Raw genomic sequence first — 6,132 nt, 5'->3', positions numbered from 1 at the left:
CCTCTCACTGTTGTGGCCTCTCCCGTTGTGGAGCACAGGCTCCAGACGCGCAGGCTCAGCGGCCATGGCTCACGGGCCCAGCCACTCCGCGGCATGTGGGATCCTCCCGGACCGGGGCACGAACCCGCGTCTCCTGCATCGGCAGGTGGACTCTCAACCACTGCGCCACCAGGGAAGCCCCTTATCCCGATTTTAACCCCTTTATTCCTGAACATTTATCAATCAATCACGTCACTCAACTCTGTCGCTGAGTTCTGTCAGACACAGTGCGGTTTGCCTGAGACTGTCCAGGTTTCAGCACTCCCACATCCTGAGAAACCCCTCAGTGGCGGGCAAATCAGGGGGGGTTGATGAATGAACCGAGGGGACTTCAAAGATGACCGGCAGAAGTGTCATTCATTCATTCATTCATTCTGATCTCGGGTGGCCTCCGCCTTGCAGTGGCTTGAAAGAGGGTTTCAGTTCCTGGCCAGTGATTGGGGTTAGGTTGCAGCGGTGAGAGCACAAAAAACTAGCCACTAGACCACTGGTCAGTGGCAAGGCCTTGGTTCTTCAGCTTTGCAGAAAAAGAATTCCCACAAAGATGGAAAGTAGTGAAACAAGTAAAGTGTTTATTAGGAGAAAAAAAAGAGTACAGTACGTGTGGATAGACACACAGGCGGACTCATAGAGAGAGTCGCACCCTTTTGGTTTGAATCACTTTTATGGGGCATTTCTTCCGGGTTTCCTTTGATTAGTCATCTTGCTTTGCCTGGTTCTAAGTCGGTATTTGGTATATCTCAGGGTCCTCCCCTGTGTGTGTGCACATCTCTTAGCCAAGATGGATTGTAGTGAAGAGGCCTATGGGTACTTCTCATCACTTACTATGAGATGGCGCCCCCCTCCTCCCTTTTTGACCTCCAAGGAGCCTTTCTTTTTCCTTTTTTTCTTTTTTTTGTGGTATGCGGGCCTCTCACTGTTGTGGCCTCTCCCGTTGCGGAGCACAGACCCTGGACGCACAGGCTCAGCGGCATGGCTCACGGGCCCAGCTGCTCTGTGCGGTATGTGGGATCTTCCTGGACCGGGGCACGAACCCGTGTCCCCTGCATCGGCAGGCGGACTCTCAACCACTGTGCCACCAGGGAAGCCCCCAAGGAGCCTTTCTGCACATGTGTAGTCGAGGAGGTCTCCCTGATTCCAAGAATGAGGAATAGGTGGTCTTTCATCTCTTATCTGGTCAGGGCCCAACTCCTCCATCATCCTGTTTTTATGGAGTTTCTGCTACTATGGAGTTTCTGTCCACAGGGGAGAAACTGTTCAGCCTGGGGCCCATCTATCTCCTGCCTCAATTCATTTGTTTGTTCGTTCCTTTGTTTGTTCAAAAATCTGCATGGAGCACCTATTATGTGCCAGGAGCTGGGGTGCTACAATGTGTGAACAAGCCAGGCATGGTTGCTGCCCTCACTGAATTTACTCTCAAATAGGCAAGCAACTGGACAATTGCAATACAGTAAGCTCTGTTCTGTAAAAGAGGGGTGAGAAGGCAACCAGGCCCTTCATGGTTTAGCCATTTAGTGTCAGAAACCATTTCTTGAACACCTGCTATGTACCAGACGTTATGATCCATCATCTTACATAATCCCCACAACAGTCCTATGAAAGTGTTTTGTGTGTGTGTTTTTTTTAAATTACTTTTTACTGGAGTATAGTTGCTTTACAATGTTGTGTTAGTTTCTGCTGTGCAGCAAAGCGAATCAGTCATACATATATATATATATATATATGTTCCCATATATTGCACTATATATATATATATATATATCTCCACACTTTTTTTAGATTTCCTTCCCCTTTAGATCACCGCAGAGCATTGAGTAGAGTTCCCTGTGCTATACAGTAGGTTGTGTGACTGTGTTTTAAGGCTCCATTTCAGTCATCTCAGCTGCTTTTTCCAGACCCCTGCTTAGGTCATCTCAGACCTGGGACCTGGGACCTGAGACCCTTTTCTGCAGTGCTTGTACCTGGACAAATGGCTCCTGGAGCAACAAAATATAAAGAAACTATAAGGGACTAAAAATAACTGCATTCATATGCAGTTTGGGCAAATGATGGACAACAAGATACAAAAAGACCAAAAAACCAACTGCCACTTCTGAAGAGCTGGGAGCAAAAGCAGGGTACCGCGCATGCCCCCTGCCCACACCCCCACCAAAGGGGAGGGCAGACCCCCTAAGCCACCCCTCCGGCCTGACCCCTGGACACACCCCTACCCAGCTCACCCCTCCTCAGGGAGCCAGCAAGGGAACCTGTTACTCGTTCTCACTCCCTCCTGCTGCAGCAGGAGCCCCAATAAAGCCTTGCCTGAATTTCTTGTCTGGCCTTTTATCAATTTCTATTAAGGAGGCCAAGAACACTGATCAGTAACAACTCTTGATTACTTTGGGCAGGTGTGGCCTCTGTCTTCCAAGTCACATGGTCTCTTCAGTCACCTCCCACAGTTTATGTAGTTAGCTAAATTTGTAGGTACCTGTGTTTCCCGGGATGATGTTTTTCCTTCTCTGCCCACTTGTTTTTGACATATGAAAGGCAGCATATGTTTTTATTTTTCTTTTATTTATTTATTTATTTAATAAATGTATTTATTTATGTTTTATTTTTGGCTGCGTTGGGTCTTTGTTGCTGTGTGCGGGCTTTGTCTAGTTGCGGCGAGCAGGGGCTACTCTTCGTTGCGGTGCGTGGGCTTCTTATTGCGGCGGCTTCTCTTGTTGCGGAGTATGAGCTCTAGGCGTGTGGGCTTCAGTAGTTGTGGCTCACGGGCTCTAGAGCGCAGGCTCAGTAGTTGTGGCATACGGGCTTAGTTGCTCCACGGCATGTGGGATCTTCCCGGACCAGCGCTTGAACCCGTGTCCCCTGCATTGGCAGGTGGAGTCTTAACCACTCTGCCACCAGGGAAGTCCAAGAAAGGCACCTTTTAATTTTTTTATATATATTTTTAAATTATTTATTTTGATTTATTTGGCTGCACTGGGTCTTAGTTGTGGCACATGGGATCTTCATTGCCGCATGCACAATCTTCTTTGCCGCACGGGAGATCTTTAGTTGTGGCATGCAGGATCTAGTTCCCTGACCAGGGATCAAACCTGGGCCCCCTGCATTGGGAGCGTGAAGTCTTAAGCACTGGACCACCAGGGAAGTCCCTGAAAGGCACCTTTTTAAAACATTGAGGGAGTTCCCTGGTGGCCTAGTGGTTAGGATTCGACACTTTCACTACGAAGGCCAGGGTTCAGTCCCTGATCAGGGAAATGAGATCCTGCAAGCTGCGTGGCATGGCCAAAAGAAAAAGAAATTGAGGTTATAGTTTATGTATAATATTATATAAGTTTCAGGTGTATGACATGATTCACAAAATTTAAAGGTTATGCTCCATTTATAGTTATTATAAAATATTGGGTATATTCCCTGTATTGTACTATATATCCTTGTAGCTTGTTTATTTTTCTTAGTAGTTTGTACTTCTTAATCCCCTACCCTTGTGAAAGGCACCTTTTTATATTCTTTGGCTTTCACACTCACATAATTTAGATGCTACTGGAGAAATTAAGGTGGCCAAATGAATTGGTGGATGAGGCTTAGTTTCTGGAGTCCTGGGCTAGAACTGCCATGTGACCTCATTAGAGGAGGTGTGTAGTGAGGCCACAAGAAACAGCCAGGGGCTTCCCTGGTGGCGCAGTGGTTGAGAGTCCACCTGCCGATGCGGGGGACACGGGTTTGTGCCCTGGTCTGGGAAGATCCCACATGCCGCGGAGCGGCTGGGCCCGTGAGCCATGGCCGCTGAGCCTGCGCGTCTGGAGCCTGTGCTCCACAACGGGAGAGGCCACAACAGTGAGAAGCCCGCGTACTGCAAAAAAAAAAAAAAAAAGAAACAGCCAGGACCCCTGGGTTTAACCTTGAATCTTCCCCTGGAGACTGTGTGACCTTGGACTAGTCCCTCCCCATCTCTGGCCTATAGTTCCTTTGCCTGTATCATCAGGGTGTTGTGCCAGCTGATTTAAGATTCTATGATTCACATGCCTGCCTTGGGGGGCTGCCCTGGGCAGCTGCCCTAGGGGTAACTGGTGACAGGGCTGTGGTCACCTTGACTTTTCACTGGGGCTGACCCCGCACTGGAGTAGGGCTCCTCCAAGTCTGCCTCAAGGGGCTACCCAAACTGGATGAACTCATGGGAAGATTATCACCCTCCCTTGAAGTCCTCCTGGTTGCATTACCTTCTGAGATGAAGGAAGAGTGACCTCTCCTTCTGAGTGATGTGTTTCTAGAGAATTGGTCCTGTAGGCATTTGCAGGGTTCTTTCTTCTCAAAGGCAGATGCCACTCCTAGGTTAGTGACTACCCTTTTACTTTGTCCAGTCACCTTGGAAAAAGCAGTCTGAGGCCAGCGGGAGTGAGACCTTGATATATGGAGGTGCTCTTGGTGCCAATGGGCCCACGTGCCCTGCAGTCACATCATTCCTGGGCTTCATGGGGATTTGGGGAGCTCACATTTATGGAGAAATAAATTCCTGGGCGGCTGTACCTCCGCCCTGAACTTTGGGATTCCAGAAAGGCACAGCTACAGGAGGACTTAGAGATTTTCATGGCCTGCTCCTGACATATCTTCCCAAGGTGTCTGTGATAAGACCCAAAGTTATTTGGTTTGTTTCCACTTGTCTAGCTAGGGAAGTGCTGCTTTTGGCCGGTTAGCTAGAGGCTTTATGTTTATTCTGAACTTTGTCACTCACAGATGTGTTTACGTAAGCAGCCTCCTTTAGTCCTCGTAACAACTTTTTTGGGGGTTGGCATAACTAACTCCATTTTACAGACTTCAGTCTTTAGATAACGAGAAAGCTGAACAATTATGGGTGGGAATCTTGCTTCAGGACCTCTTTCTTCTCCAAGGGCTGGAAACTAAAAAGTAAAACCAAAAAGCATAGAATCAATTGTCATTTGTACACTCAACTATGTTTTGAGTGTCTTGTGATTTAGGGCAACCGGACTGGATTCCCTCCAGGCATAGGGCTAAAGAAAGTTGAATTTAGGAGGGAAATACCTGATGATTTTATAGCCTGGGAGAGTTTTGTCTCTGAGAAAAACTCACTCCACCCCGATAGATCCCTGTGCTGGGACTCAGGGGCCTTCTCATCCAAAATTCAGAATTTTATTTGCCTTCGACTAATGGGCCATCTCTCTGGCTGACCCTCTCTCGTTGCCAGCCGTCTTCTGAGCATTTCCACCTGGGGTCAGAGTGGCCTCCAAGACTGGCCCCTCCTGTCTCGTCTCTCCCTGTGATAAAACCAGCTCTGTTCCCCTCCTTGTTCCTCACCTCCAAGCCTTTGCTCACTTCCATATTGGGATCTGGGGTGCCATTTCCTACTTTTCCACGTGGCCAATTCCTCACCATTTAAGATTCAGCTCCAACTTTCTCCTCCCTAGGAAATCACCTCTTGTCCACCTCCATTGAAACATCCTCTGCATCTGCCATCCATGTACATAACACCTGGTTTAACAATTACCCATTCATATGTCTGTCTCCCCAGACTGTGGGCATTTTGAGGGCATGCCCTATTCACTTTATTTTCCTTGTAGAACTTATTGTTATCTACAATAAGTTTGTTTTTAATTCTTTACGAATGTATTTATTGTCTGAACTTCTCACACCAGAGGTCAAGAACTATGTCTATCTTGTTCACTGTTGTGTCCCCAGAGCCTGGCACAGTGACTGGGCATCCAGAAGGTGGCCAGAAAACATTTAATGAATGAACAAATTCGTCTTTGTCTCCAAAGTGCTTGGCTCGGGACCCAGCACATAGTAGGTATGTAGTCAATATTGGTTGAAGGAAGGAGTAAATAAAAACAAAGGGTGAGCTGTCCCTGTTCCTTGTAGAAGGTGAAAAGAGAGATGGAGTTAAGGGTGGGTTGTTTGGGGAGAAGGGAGCCGAGTGGAGACCCAGGCAGCTTTAATCTCTGGGCCAGACCTAGCGCAAGGTGAGTGCATGGAATTTAAGATGGTCAAAAAACTCAGTTCATTAAGATAAGTAATATTTTAGTGCACTATTAAAAAATGCAAAAAAAATCATGACGAGCAAAACATCAAAAAAGTTTTTTTTTTTTTTTTTTT

Source organism: Lipotes vexillifer, unplaced genomic scaffold (assembly GCF_000442215.2).
Source record: "Lipotes vexillifer unplaced genomic scaffold, Lipotes_vexillifer_v1.1 scaffold496, whole genome shotgun sequence".
NCBI classification, from domain to species: Eukaryota; Metazoa; Chordata; class Mammalia; order Artiodactyla; family Lipotidae; genus Lipotes; species Lipotes vexillifer.
The sequence above is the reverse complement of the archived record's forward strand: the minus strand, read 5'-3'. Positions refer to the sequence as shown.